This window comes from Gopherus evgoodei, chromosome 3 (genome assembly GCF_007399415.2).
Source record: "Gopherus evgoodei ecotype Sinaloan lineage chromosome 3, rGopEvg1_v1.p, whole genome shotgun sequence".
Classification (NCBI taxonomy): Eukaryota; Metazoa; Chordata; order Testudines; family Testudinidae; genus Gopherus; species Gopherus evgoodei.
The window spans coordinates 181,487,608-181,502,873 of record NC_044324.1 but is presented as its reverse complement, the minus strand read 5'-3'; the positions used below and the strand labels follow the sequence as shown (position 1 = coordinate 181,502,873).

Genomic DNA, 15,266 nt, shown 5'->3' with positions numbered 1-15,266 from the left:
AACTTTGCCAAACTTTAATCATTTGAGTTGATATTTTCCATGATGGGTGTTTGCCTCAGGCTCATTTTTATTAATGTATTTTGCAACATTTCAGCCAAAATGGTGCAGTCATTTCAGACAACGATCAAGGGAAAATCCATTGTTATGCCCTTGTTAAACTATTCTGGCAACTTTTTCTTTGAAAAGCTGTACCGCCACCATCCTTTAGAGCAAGGACTTGAAATTTATCAGGATACAGATGGTCTTTGTATTAGGGTTGTGTCTTGTGCCGTCCCCATGAAAATATGCCAAAATTTGGCCAAGCTTTCAAGACTTGCAGTTTGTACATACTTAATAGAGACTTGGTAGAGCTTTGAAGCATAATTCCCCCAAAGATTCCATCCACACAGGGCATGCTCCAGCCTCCTTGCATTGAATGAGGCTAGGGTTCTTTGAAAACAGTAGTGTGTGATTATGTAATTAAAGACTTCATCATAATGCATACCTGAAAGGGGACTGAATTAAGGGTGCATAAGCCAAAAGCCTGGTATAAAATCCCACAATAATTAGCATAAGCAAATGAAAAGGGAATCAATATCCCTGCTGTTTTCAGATCAAATCTTGCAAGGTGCTGAGGCCCTTTAACTCCCATCTGAGTCACTGACAGCTGTGATTGCTTAGCATCTGGCCACTACTGCCAGTTATGCTCCCAGTGAAGTCTGTGGCAAGACTTCCATGGATTTCATTGGTGCAAGTTTATTGACTTCAGTAGGCTTCAGTAGAACATATGACTTATTTTCTTGGATAAATCAATTATCTACAATGACTAAAATATTTAAATCAAGGCCTTATTAGGGTGATATGGAACTTTTTGTGGGATTTTAGGTCTTATATTCTAAATTTCATTTGCATTGCTGTCAATCTTCCATTAAGTTGCACGTACATTCAAAACATGGGAAAAAACGGTATCGTTCTTAAGAGAAATCTTCTCCAAATAGTGAAGCCTTTTAACAAAACAAAAAGCTGATTTAGGGGCAAGCTGCATGCTGGATTTCACACAGCCTGCATTTCAAGTGCTTGCTGCTCTGTACTGTGCTGAAAATATATTGCCTGCCACCAAAAACTGCTCCAAGTTTTGCAACATTGATTCACTGCAGGAACTGATGGTTTTCAATTACTGAGCTGTGTTAGCCTGTGCAGTGGCAGCAGTGCCTTTCATCACATGTACAGTTCAATGCACAGTTGCCTTCTGTCCTGTGCCATTCAAAAAATAAAATAGCTACAGGACCCAGATGCCATCTTTACTCATCAGCAGCATATAATAAACTCTTAGAGCATGGGAAATGTGCTCATGTTTCCCTCTTTGTGTGGTACGACACAAGCTGTAATTAGTATGAGAAGATGAATAGATAATAGTTAAGCTTTCACCTACTGTTTTTAAGAAGCTATTCCTGAAGACACTTGGTAAACTCAAGGTATTAATTATTGTAAAGATCAGCAGCTTCCTAAGTACTGTCAGGAGCTTCCTATTGATGTTTTGGAGGACAAGGGAGAATTCAGTTTCCAAAGAGGGCAGGATCAGGTCAGCACTCTTGCATGGTAAGAACATAAGAATAGCCGTACTGGGTCAGACCAAATGCCCCTCTAGCCCAGGATCCTGTCTACCAACAGTGGCCAATGCCAGGTGCTCCAGAGAGATTGAACCTAACAGGTAATGATCAAGTGATCTCTCTCCTGCCATCCATCTCCACCCTCTGACAAATGGAGTTTAGTCCATTCCTATTAGTAGTGGTTAATATTTCATCCTGTAGTCTCTAAAGTCATGTGGGTCATGCTCTTGGACACACTTCGTGTCCCTTTGCTGGGGCACTTGATATGATCTTGTAGCTTTGCCTCCTGAACAAATGAGGCCCTTGCTATGTTGCAGTATTCTGGGAAGAAAAGTAATTCCCCACCACCCATAGGACTATGAACAAAAAGCAGAGCCAGTGGTATCACCACTGGCCTGCCATTTCAGAGCTGTTTCCTCTAATGATTCTGGTGGATGAGCAATAGAGTTTGAGTAACACAGAGTTGCTCAGGCATTGCATCAACAAGGCAGCTAACCTTGTGCTGATATGATGCCAACTGTGCATGTAACAGCGTGGTGTCATCTAAAATAAAACCCATGTTCCTTATTATTTGTATTACAGTAGTGCCTACATTGTGCTAGCCACTTCCTAACATTTAGGAAGACATGGTCTCTGCCTCCAAGAACTTACAGGCTAAAAATGCGACCCGTCCTCAATCATTCATTGCCACCATTGCTGAAGAGAGAAGTGGGTGTGACCTTGAACCATCATGACGACATCAGTTATACCAGCTGCCAATGGAGAATGAGTTCAGGGCAGCCATGGAATCACTACTATCCTCTTCATCATTACTCCTGGGGGATTTCTGCGCCCTGCAGGGGACACAGAATTCATATCTTCCACAGATTTCTTGGCTCTCCTGCAGAAAAATGGGGAATCAAGAAATCTGTGGGGAACACACGTCCCTTCCGCAGCAGCCTGCGACACACCCCCAGACACACTCCCCATGAGTCTCCAGAACTTTTTCTTTCTCTTTTCCCCCGAAGACTCCCACTTGCATGCATTCTATCTTCTTCCTATTTAAAAGAGAAAATATATAGGTTACCCACTGGTAGCCATAGTGCAGCATTTTCCAAAGTGTGGGGTGTGCTCCCTTGAAGGAGCGTGACAGACCAGCAGGGAATGATAGGGTGCGGGTGCGCAGATGGTGTTCCAGAGTCTCAGCTTTTTTCTTTTTCTTTTTTTTTTTTAAATTTAAAGTTAGTCATTAGCTGTTATGGTAGCAGAGGAAACTTCAAAAACAAGACCTGAGTGTAACCAGTACAGCAATGTCTGCCTGAATTTGCAGAGTCCCTGAATCCATAGTCCTGAGATCTGAACTGCCACATACATGCCCTGCCAGCTGGTGTTTTGTCAGTATCATTAAATAAAGCTAACTATATTTAATCTCTGTTCCTCTCTACCTATCTGTACTTATCCTAAACTATCTGTATGGGTACAACTTTCCTGTAGTGTGAAGTTAATGGCAGCTGAAGCATATATGGCACTGTCAATTATAAATCAGATTTATACATGGTTCCTGCAAGTCTCTCTTGTAAATGAATGAAGGTGAACTGCAAGTCCCTGTAAACTCTCTCTGCTTCCATTTACTTTGCACTGAATGGCCTTATATAGTCCTGTGTAGATCTGAGTTTTGAGACTACATTCTCCCACACTTCCCACAGATTTATTGATTAGGGCAGTGACTCTCAACCTTTCCAGACTTTTAGCAGTCTGAATTGTCATGCAAACTCCAATCATTGGAGATTTTTGAGAGCACGTTCGACAAACACCTGTCAGGCATGGTCTAGATAATATTTAGTCCTGCCATGAGTGCAGGGGACAGGACTAGATGATCTCTCAAGGTCTCTTCCAGTCCTATGATTCTATGATAAAAATACACAAGTGTCACAGAACACCAGTACTGAAAAATTACTTATTTTCTCATTTTGTCTATATGAAATTTTAGTTTGTACTAACTTCACTAGTGCTTTTTATGTAGCCTGTTGTAAAACTAGCAAATACATTGATGAACTGATATACCCTCAGGAAGACCTCTGCATAAACCCAGAGGTACACATACCCCTGGTTGAGAACAACTGAATTAGAGGGTTGGTAGAGTCTTTGGAAGATAGTTTCTAATTTAGCATTTCATGGTTCAAGACATTTCAATGAATGAAGTGTGGGTATGACTGAGTGCACTTGTGGATCAAGTTGTATACTTTAGATTGTAAAACACTATATCGTATAATTATAATGCAGCTATAGAGGTGGTGGGAAGATATACCCACTAATGTGCTGTGCCAACACAACTTGGAATATATTTTGAGCATTAATTACTAGGTAGAAGAGAATGTATTTGAGCAAGTTCGAACCTGTTTGAACTTCACAAGTTAAAAAGGAATTCCTGGACCTTACCTTTTACAAAATGTTTTATGTACATGTCGTCTTCTAAATTGATTCCAGCACTGACAAATGATATACGGTCATTAGACTGTACTGGCACCATACGGTATCATTTAAAATCCATTCATGTGAGAGATGTATATTATAAACAGGGCCAGTGGGACTGCCTATTAATAAGGTTGTCTGACATCCTATTATAAGACTGTTTTTATTTGCTTGTAAGTTTGCCGAACTTTAACTGTTTTGAATGATATTTTCCATGCAGGGTGATTTTTTTTGGAAAACTACAGCCAGAATAATTCAGCTATTTCCAAGAACAAGTCTAGAGAAAATAAATGTTGTTTTGCCCATGTTAAAAAAATGCAAGCAGCCTTTCCTTTGGGAGGCTCCAACACACCCATGCCTTGGAGTAGGGACTTGGAATTTGGCAGAGGAAATGGTCTTTGTGTCAGGGATGTTCCTTTTGCTATCCTTCTGAAAATTCATCCAGATTTGGCCAAGTTGTAAGCCTTTGAAACATGTAGTACACACATGCTCAGTAGAGAATTCTTAGAGTTTGGCAGCTGAATTACCTGAAGCTTCTGTTCACAGTGGGCACGATCCAGCCTGGGCAGAACTTACGCTGTATTTTGCAGCTCTGGGCTGACACAGGGCAGAAACTGGAGCTGGGAGCAATGAGTCTGTCTTTCCTATGCTTTCGGTGCCCTCCTTCTAGGTTCATGCAGAATGCGGGAGAAAGCTGCCTGATTCAAATGCAGCAGGAACAAAAGCCGGACCTATGGGACAGGGAGAAGTTTGGGACAGGAAGCCTGGAAGCGAAGACTGGGACTGGAGGCCGTTGGGGAGGGGAAAGGGAAACTGAGACTGAGAGTTGGGGATAGACCAGGACTGGCAGGGCAAAGAGACTTGGACCTGGAAGCAAAAACGGAGATTGGCTGGGCCAGGCTATTGGGACCAGAAGCCAGGGGAAGAGTGGCACTGATTGGCCAAGGAGACTGGAAGCCAGGAGGGAAATGGGGAAAACAGAGATTGTATGAGAAGCTGGAGATGAGACTGGGACTGGCTGGGAAGAAACAACTGGAACTAGGAAGCCATGTGGTGGGAAGAGAAGGTGAAGAATGGAGTCAGACTGCACTGTCTATCCTGTGCAATGAATGAGGCAGGGATCTTAGAGAAAAAACAGTATGTGAGCATGCAATTGAAAACACTGTCATAATGCTTACACACAAGGAGGCCTAATTAAGGTTGCACAGACATCCTTAATGCCGACATTTCCTAGCTTAAAGTTTTTTTAATGTAGATTTTGTTTTTAATATGTCTGTCCGTACATGTGTAGTTAGTTCGTTGATAGCTAAGGCACCATGCAGTATTGTTCCTGGATTTTATAGGCCAAATAAAACATGTTGTACATTGCGAAGGGCTTCTTGTGTGCACCTCTTGACATGCAGGTCTTACTACATACCCCTCTGCCTGGCTGTGTTTGTACCAGTGCCTTGTGGGGGAAATTTAGATGGGAAATAGAGTACCTGGAGGACACACACAGAGCAGCGCATGGAGCAGTGCCAGTGGACTCAGAGATGTGTGACTGCTCAGGTAGCTGGGAGGAAAGAGGATGGGGCAGAATAGTTACACAGTATTTGTTAGGTGCCTGTGTATACTGCTAGGGGAAAAGTGGGCCAAATTCATTACAGGAAGACAGCCATGGGCCCAGCTAAGCTGTTGGCAAGGGTGAAACACTTAGTTATAGACTCAAACCATGTTTCAAGCTGGGAATAGTATCCCAGCAAATGCCAGCAGAACGGCAGATGCACCGGTAGCAGCAGTGCAGTTGCACCAGTGGCCGCAAGAGTGTAATGTAGACAATAATGTAGGCAGGATTCAGGCATTTTTACCACTAGGTCATGAATACATTGCAGCAAGAAAGAAGCTAAGGTCGTTTCTTAAAAAATAACAATCTTTAGTGCATTGTTAAATAAATAGACTAAGTCTTTGTCCTAGTGGCCCAGTTTCATACACTGTGTGTAACATTAGCATTGACACTATATAACTCGCTCCATCCACTCATGCCAGTAATGGCACAGTAGGTTATATAACAAAAGGCTTTCCTATATTAACTCTACCTTGCTGTACTGCTGTTACTATAGCAACTGCTGACCCATCAGTCCTCCTGAAATTGATACTGTGTAAGTACTGTACTTAGCCAAGAACAGGTATTTTATGTGCACTTTTGTCACTGAGATAAGAGTAAATCATAGAAAGAAACTTAATTTCATCTATTATTTTATTACATTTGTACCAGTTCTAGTCACTGAAACATTTACATTTCTTACAATTGTGGATGTATTTTTAAGACAATCCAAAAATCAATATATATTTAGATAGTGACTCAATTGGGAGTACATTGCTGACATTTACTTACTGCAGGGAAAAATTCACTGTATACATCACATGGGTTCTGCAACAGTAGTTTCATTAATTATTCAATTCAACTTTATGCACCGCTGCTTTCACTAAAGGAGTTGGCTACTGACAGCATTTTATTTTTAACGTTCTGCTTGTTTGATTGGGGTAAAAGTGTGGGTCCAATTCTAGCTGTATTTTATTTTTACTTACATGTAACAAGGTTTCTGCTTTACATCCTGGAGATTCAAATGAGCCATTGATCAACGTGACGTCTCTGTTGATGGTTTAAATCCACCCCTTGTCAGTAGGGGCCAAAGATTTTTATTAACTGGAAATGGTTTGGAGGCTCTCTCAGATTAACTTGTGTTCTCGTTTCAGTTTCTATAGGATAAATATCCGTAACACAAAACTATCACAACAAATGAAACGAATTGACTAGGAATGAGTGGGCGATGGATTCCCTCTACTGGAAGTGGTCCCACCAGGGCAGTGCTGAGGCTCACTGGGGAGCAGTGTAGGGAAATTTACATTAGTGTGTGGTTTTTCACTTCTGATGGATCACTTGAAACTAGGAACATTCATCTAACAGTGATTTTCAATCTTTTTTTCATTTGCAGACCCCTAAAAAATGTTGAATGGAGGTGTAGACCCCTTTGGAAATCTAAGACATAGTTTGTGGACCTCTAGGAGTCCACAGACCACAGGCTGAAAACCATGGATCTAACATTTAAAAATATTTTTATTAAAAATTCTCTTTCATCCTCTTCGCAGAAAACGGGCACATTAAACAATGACAAAGCTGAAGTATTGCGCTTACCCTCTCAGAACATTACAAAGGACTGTTGGATTCAGACATATTTAACATACATTTAACATATATTTAACATATATTGTTAAATATACTATATGCTGGATAGAGCATAACCCTTTCGTGATTACTGGGCTGTATGTTTTTGTATTTGTTTGGCTTTAATTGGCCGCCATGCTCTGCAGAAATGTTTTGATTTTCAAATGTGTGCACTTCATTCCTGTTCCCTGGGCCCCTTTTCAGCTGCAGAAAGCTGCTGTTTGTTTGCCAATTTACATTCTCTCTTCTGCCATTTCTCACTCACATTCTTTCCAACTGCCAGAGACTCATCTGATCGCTTTAATCCTTTGCTTGGGCCTTTGATATTTATTTTTCTGAGTCCTTTGTTATGAATGTCTAATTGGGTCACCATTTTAACTCAACTCTTCCACTCTCCCCAGTCCTTTAACTGCGCCATACACAATACTTCACACAGGAAATCAGAACTGAAACTCCTCAATTTCTGAGATTCTCCCATAACTAGTTATGTAACACCAAATGCCATTCAGGTCAAGACTTGGCAAGAGTAAAGGTTACTTTAGCTTGCTAAATAAGAAAAATGATTGTCAGCTAAGAACCATAAAGAATTCAGGGACTTTAGCAAAGGAGAATGTAGGAAATACTGGTATATTTGTAATGCCTTCTGACTTCCAGAATAATTTATTTACCTCAGTAAATGAAATGCAATTTAAAGCAACCAAGAGGATGACTCAAAGACTTCATCACAATTTTTTGAACAAAATACCATGTTTTATTTTGGGTTTAACTATTTTATGACAAGTGGATTAAGGATTCTGCCAAGAAATAAATGTCACTTATTTAATCAGCCCTCTCTGTTTCTTCAAACGAACAATGAAACGATTTTAGAAACAGTTTGAGTCCAGCTGACTCCCTCACTTCAGTCCAATACTCGTCGAAACTATAGAAGAAGAAAAGAAGTTATTTCCTCCCTGGCTATACTTGGGTTCTGTGATTAAGTGAACCCTGAGGTAATCCCAGTGCACTGTACTACTCTAAATTGAGAATACTGAGTAACTTGAATACCTTTGAACCACTTACTACTTACTGACATCAGGGATCTCACTCATAACTGTGAATGGGCAAAATCAGATCTCAAGGGCAGAATTTTCAAAGCTTGGTACAACAGGTGCTTGTGAACATTCAAATGGGTCTGTTTAAGTCCTATTTTGGATAGAATTGTGTAAGACAATGAATATAGTGACTAGTGAAATAAAAATTTATCTGTAGATTTTTGTGTGTAATTCAGGCACCAGAACATGTAGATAGATACTTGTGTGCTCAAATGCCCATTTGCATGTACCTGTTTTGTCCCTGCCAGTAACCAGAATTGCCTGGACAAAATCAGGGTTTGTGATGCACAGTGATTTCACATGTATTTTGACAGGCTCATTCATTTTATCCATTTTTAAAAACCTCGCCCCAGGTGTGTAGTTCAGCAGCAGGAGTTAATTATATTTTAAAAATTCACATTCTGTTGTGCCTTTAAAAGCATAATCTCTTCTCTAGGAAAAAAAGAAAAAACAACCATTATCTTACCCTCTCTCCCCCATGATGCAGACCTTGTCTACACTAAAGAGTTTTGTCAAAAAAAGTCATGTCAACACTCAAAAAGCGCTATAATAAAAATTGGTATTGCATGTTCACACTCCCTCTGTCAGCAGAGTGCGTCCACAGTTGGGACATTATCATCAACAGTGTGAACAATGCACTGTGGGTTCGTATCCCACAGTCCAGCTCGACACCTTCTGCTGCTAGGTCTTGTGGGAAGGCAGAGCGGATCCTGGCGCATCTTGGGACCAGGCTTAATGTCCCATGATGCATTGTTTTCTGTTTCAGCATTCCATAGGCTTCCGGCTTTCTTTCCCAGCATTTTTCAATGGCCCTTTTTGCTGTGCATCCTGGCATCTTTTTGAGAAGGGATGGATTCTGCACTGCTCTGATAATTGTCATTAAGACATCGCGGATGGCAGTGCAGTTAATCACAAAGTTCTTAACAGAAGAAGAGTCCCCGTTGCCTGACATGTTGTTTGATATGGATAGGAGCAACTTTAGATTGCTTTTGGCATTCCCCGAACAGTTGCAGATGGTGGACCATGCTTTTGGGCTTGGGAAACAAGCATGAATGATGGGATCATATCATCATGCTGGTGTGAGATGATGAGCAGTGGCTATAGAATTTTTGGATGTGAAAAGCTACCTTCCTGGAACTGTGTGCGGCGCTCGCTCTAGCACTATGGCACAAAGACACCAGAATGAGAGCTGCCCTGTCTGTAGAGAAGCACATGGTAATCACTGTGTGGAAGATGGTGACTCTCGACTGCTACTGGTCAGCTGAGAATCAGTTTGGAGTCAGGAAGTCTACTATTGGGACTGCGTTAATGCAAGCGTGCAAGGCAAGTAATTGCATCCTGCTGTGATGAACCGTGACTCTAGGAAATGTGCGTGAAATAGTGGACAGCTTTTCAGAAATGTGTATCCCTAACTGTGGAGGGGCAATAGATGGCACACACATTCCAATTTTGGCACCAAACCACCTTGTGATGGAGTACATCAATAGGAAGGGGTACTTCTCCATGGTGTTGCAGGCACTTGTGAATCACCATGAGTGTTTCAGTGACATCATCTCGACATGGTCCAGGAAGGTGCACGATGCACGCATTTTTACATCAGCCAATATAGAAAGCTACAAGCCAGGACTTTCTTTCCAGACCAGAAGATTACAGTGGGGGATGTTGAAATGCCCATAGCGATCCTGGGAGACCTAGCATACCCCTTACAGCCATGGCTCATGAAACCTTACATGGGAAACCTGGAAAGCAGTAAGGAGCGGTTCAACAACAGGCTGAATAGATGCGTTACACAGTGGAATGTGCCTTTGGCAGATTAAAGGTACGCTGTAGATGCCTTTATGACAGGTTAGACCTCAATGAGTATAATATTCCCATGGTCATAGCTGTGTGTTGTATGTTACATAGTCTCTGTGAAGATAAGAGTGAAAGGTTTGCTCAGAGGTGGAGTATTGAAGCAGACCGCTTGGCTGCTGATTTTGAGCAGCCAGATACCAGGGCTCTCAGAGTAGCCAGAGGGGGGAAATTCATATCAGGGAGGCTTTGAGGCAACACTTTGAAAATGAAAGCCAGTAATTTATATCTTGGTGATTGGTGCTGCAATGTTACATTACATGTAATTTTCCTAGTAAGCAATGGTGAAATTTGGGGCTTACATTCAAGTAAGCAAATGATGAAACTGTCTTGTGTATGTTTTGGAAGTGCCTGCTATCTCAATTTATAGGAAATAAATAAAGATGAGTTACCATTCAAAAACTTTGCTTTTATTGCACAAGAAACAACACACACGCACAAAGGCACTTGGTGGGAAAGGAAGTACCAGGGAAGGGCAGACTTTCATAGCTGTGTGTGGGTCCAGCTATCATTTTGAAAGTTGTCCCAGGGGGTGGAGTGAAAGGGAAACCAAGAAGTCACAGAAAGCGGAAAAGACTGTGCGAGCAGAGGGGTTTTTTTGGGGCGGGGGGAGAGGAACAGAAAAGAGTTCTGAATGTGCTGCCAGGGAGGGCAGGCAGCAGTCTGCAGCATTAGTAAGGACTTCAGCATCTGTGTTTGCTCCTCCATGACTTTAATCGTCTGCTCAGTAGCAGCCTTAACAAACTCCTGATTTTCTTTTCTGTCTTACCTTTTGGCTTCCCTCCACTCCTTGTGTTCCCTTTTCTCTGCTTTGGAGAAGTGCAGTACTTCCCGGAACATGTCGTCTTTGCTCCGTTTTGGGCGCATTCTTATCTGGCGGAGACACTCAGCCAGTGTGTTTGTGGGGGTGTTCCTGAAGGCCACATCTGCTGAAGCATAAGGAACAATGCACAGAAACATGATTGTTAAGTTCTCGCACAGCACTGAAACAGTACTGAAACATTTCAGTAAATTACACCTCTGGTAACATAACAGTCACTCTCTGACTGACCCTTAGCAAGCACGCATCTCAGCGAACATCCAAAGCATAGAGTGTGTTGGCTGATGAGGGTGCTGTAAATGGGGGAAAGAGTGTGACGTTGCAGTCTATATGATGTTATAAAAATATGCTAATAAGTGAATATAATGTAACTGGAATATGCTTCATGCAAAAGGTCTCTTGTAAGGTATCATTACAAAGCTTATATTCTACTGAATGTGATCATCCTATTTGTATAAATGTACCACTCTTGTATCTGAAACTAGAAATATGAAATATAACTCTGAGGGCCTATTGTAATTATGCAAAGTGTGGGCCATTAAGGGTGGTTTGGAATCTTGGTGACTCTCATTAACCAGGACAATTGTCTGCAAATGGCTGTGTTTTACCTGTAAATCTTCCCGTATACCATATGTGCTGGCAACTGGGTAATGAAGTCTTGCAGTGGCATGTGAGCATGTGAGCATGTCACTTGAACTGAAATCCATCTTTGACCTGGTGTCTTTCCATTGAGAAGGAGGGGGTGGGAACCCAGAGAGGAACAAAGGATTCCCGCCTTATGCAAATGATATATAAAGGGATAGAACAGAACAAAGTGAGGGTAGGAACCATCATGAAGAATCCCCTAACTACCACCTAAGCCAGAACAAGAGCTGTACCAGGGGAAAGAATTGTGTCCAGGCCTGGAAGATGTCCAGTCTGAGGAAAAAACTTACTGAAGTATTTCTGAGGATGAGATTGTCTGTATTCAGTTTGATTAGACATAGATTTGCACATTTTATTTTATTTTGCTTGGTGACTTACTTTGTTCTGTCTGTTACTACTTGGAACCACTTAAATCCACTTTCTGTATTTAATAAAATCACTTTTTACTTATTAATTAACTCAGAGTATGTATTAATACCTGGGGGAGTAAACAACTGTGCATATCTCTCTCTCAGTGTTATAGAGAGCAAACAATTTATGAGTTAACCCTGTATAAGCTTTATACAGGGTAAAAGAGATTTATTTGAGTTTAGACCTCATTGGGAGTTGGGCATCTCAGTGTTAAAGACAGGAACACTTCTGTTAGCTGCTTTCAGGTAAACCTGCAGCTTTGGGGCAAGTAATTCAGATCCTGGGTCTTTGTTGGAGCAGATGGGAGTCTTTGGCTCAGCAAGACAGGGTGCTGGAGTCCCAAGCTGGCAGGGAAAGCAGGGGTAGAAGTAGTCTTGGCACATTCGGTGGCAGCTCCCAAGGGGTTTCTGTGATCCATCACAAAGCACTCTGCAAGGGTTGTGGTGCAGTCGACTAGGGAAAAAATTCTAAAATTCCCCCACACTTTTTGACAGGCGGGGATCTTTCTAGCAGATATTTCACTGCTGAGGGTAAGCAGGGAAATGAGCATATATCTACTCCATGCTTGTGGCTTCCACCGTGGTCCCTATCCTACTCACCTGTGTGGCACTTTGATCCCTGTACAAGTGATTGCCGAATGGCGCGGGAAAGTTTTCTACCATGGGGGAAGGAACAAAGCCGCTCTGCCAAGGAACCCTCGGCAGAGGATTACTGAGTATGTCCAGGAAACTTTTCTGGAAATCTCTCTGGAGCATTCCTGTGAGATCTCGGGTTGCATCGACACTCTGTTCTGCCGTACTCATTAGCTGCACAGGGAAATGTCAGGCACACAGAAACACAGCCAGCCTTCTACACAAACCACAGCCATTTACCAGGCATCTCCACTCCTGCTTCTTGCTTGCCGGAGAGCAACTGCTGAGACTGGCTAGACACCTCCGGAGTGGTGAACAGTTCCTGGCTTCCTGCCCCACTGGGTGACCCCACCAGGAGCTCCACATCATCATCTAACTCCACCTCTTCATGAATGATTTTGTTCTCCGGGTTAGATCCTCTTTCTGCTGCCTCCAGGCTTGCCGAAGTATCCATGGGGATCTTGGCCGTGGAGGTGGGGTCGTCACCAAGGATAGGATCCAGCTCCTTATAGAAGTGGCAGGTCTTAGCTGCAGCACCGGAGCAACGGTTTGCCTCCCTCGCCTCATGGCACGCCTGCCTCAGCTTCTTTATCTTCGCTGTGCACTGCAGCGTGTCCCGGCCATAGGCCTTGTCGCACAAGCCTTGAGAAATCTGCCCTTAGGTATCCCAATTTCTACAGCTCAAGCACAGCCTCCTCTCCCCAAGTACTGAGCAGATCCCACAGCTCTGCAGTGGTTGAAGCGAGAGAGCGTTTGCTGCGATAAGCTGCCATGGTCATCTGGGAAGATGCAATGAGACCTCTCCATGCCAAAACGGAATTTCAAAAATTCAAAAACAAGAAATGGAATTTCAAAAATTCCTGAGACTCCTAAGGGGGAGGGGCAGATGGTTGTTTACTTGGCTGCAAGGCAGCGGAGTTCAAACTGCTGACCAGAGCGGTCATGATGGGCATTGTGGGACACCTCTTGGAGGCCAATTAAAGTGATAAAATCAAGCATGGTGTCTACACTGGCACTTGGTTGACAAAAATTTTGCACAAAAAGACTTATGTCTCCTGTCAGGGTGGTTTTATTTTGTTGCCAAAACAGCACACTTTTTCTGCCAAAAGTTGCATCACAGTATGTACCCGTTCACAGTTTTGTCAACAAAAGCTGCCCTTTGTTGAGAGAACTCTGTAGTGTAGACAAGGCTGCAGAATTAGTGTTGAGAGAAATACCTATTGTGAGTGTACGTGGGGGGTTCATCTCAGAAGGGAAGCTATACGTTTTCCACATGATAGTAACACATGAATCTGCTGTTAATCCAATAAGGAGGATGCATCTGGCTTCTTATTATTGGACTTCTGAAGTCCTGATTCCATTCTTCCTTACATCAGTATTATTCCGTTGATGTCAGTGAGATTATTCTTGTTGACACCAATATAAGAACAGAATTGAGCCCTCACTGTTTGTCATTTAGAAATGACCCATTAAAGTTTTGCTTCATTGCTGACTCTGCCAAGGAGACAAGAAACCAGCTGAATAATAATGCAGGATGGATACATATAAGCAGGGACCTTGGAACCGAGCTACATTTCTATTTTCTCTGAGCAGGGTATTTACATAAGCACCATTAGTGGTCTTGTTAAACCCCTGAAGAAGTGCATTGTGTTATGCTATTAATTTGGATTTTAGCAGGGAAGGGTCAGATAATACCCAGGAATATTAGCTAGCCATAAAGAAGCTCATGGAAGGCTTACATCTAATTGTGGTTAGATTCACTTAAATGAGGTGATTTAAATACTGGCATTACCTTTTTAAGTACAGCATACTCTTACTATTTTTACTTCTTGGTTGTTTTGACATAATACATAAGAGATAATGGTTGGTTTTTTTCTGTTTTCCTGGAGAAGAGATTGTGCTGTTAAAGACACCTCTGAATTTGAATTTTTTAGGAAATATTTTGACAGACATAATTATTATTTACTTACAATTTACATCAGCAGTATAAAAACTATCCTAAGTGCATCTGATAAAATAGAAGGAGGCTTGTTATGCACATTGCAACTCGACATTTATTTGGGATTTGGAGAGATTTTCTTCCTTAAAATGGGAAAGTGAGAAGATTGGTGCTAGGATATAAGAGTTATGCTTAGCTCTTATTTCATTTGTAGATCTCAAAGCACTTTCCGAAAGTCGGTATCATTATCTTCAATGTACAGGTGAAGAAAATGAGGCAGACAGACCCAAATCCCCAAAGGGATTTACGGACCCAAATCTCTGATTTAGGCACCATTACAATTCACAAAATCCACACTCGGCAGGCACTTATCCCTGAATGTGCCTAAACTCATTCAGTGCCTACGTTTTTGCTGTAAAAGTTGCCTGCTATTCTGATGTGGATCTTTTGCAGTCTCTCCTGTTCAAGCTGTTCCACTTTGGATACATAAAGAATTGTTAAAGCAGGGAGATTGGATTGTGGGTCTCCTACCTCCCAGGTGCGTGCCCTAACCACGAGGCTATAAAGTCAATCTGGTGCTTTTTCTAGGCTAATGACTATTTATTTATACAAAGTGGATAGCTTCAACAGGA

At 42.0% G+C, this 15,266-nt stretch overlaps 1 protein-coding gene across 4 annotated transcripts in view; it reads left to right on the top strand.

Moving 5' to 3' along the window:
- Positions 1 to 15,266, top strand: part of HHAT (hedgehog acyltransferase) — a 390,792-nt gene that overhangs the window by 305,728 nt on the left and 69,798 nt on the right. The gene's annotated exons all lie outside the window — the stretch shown is intronic.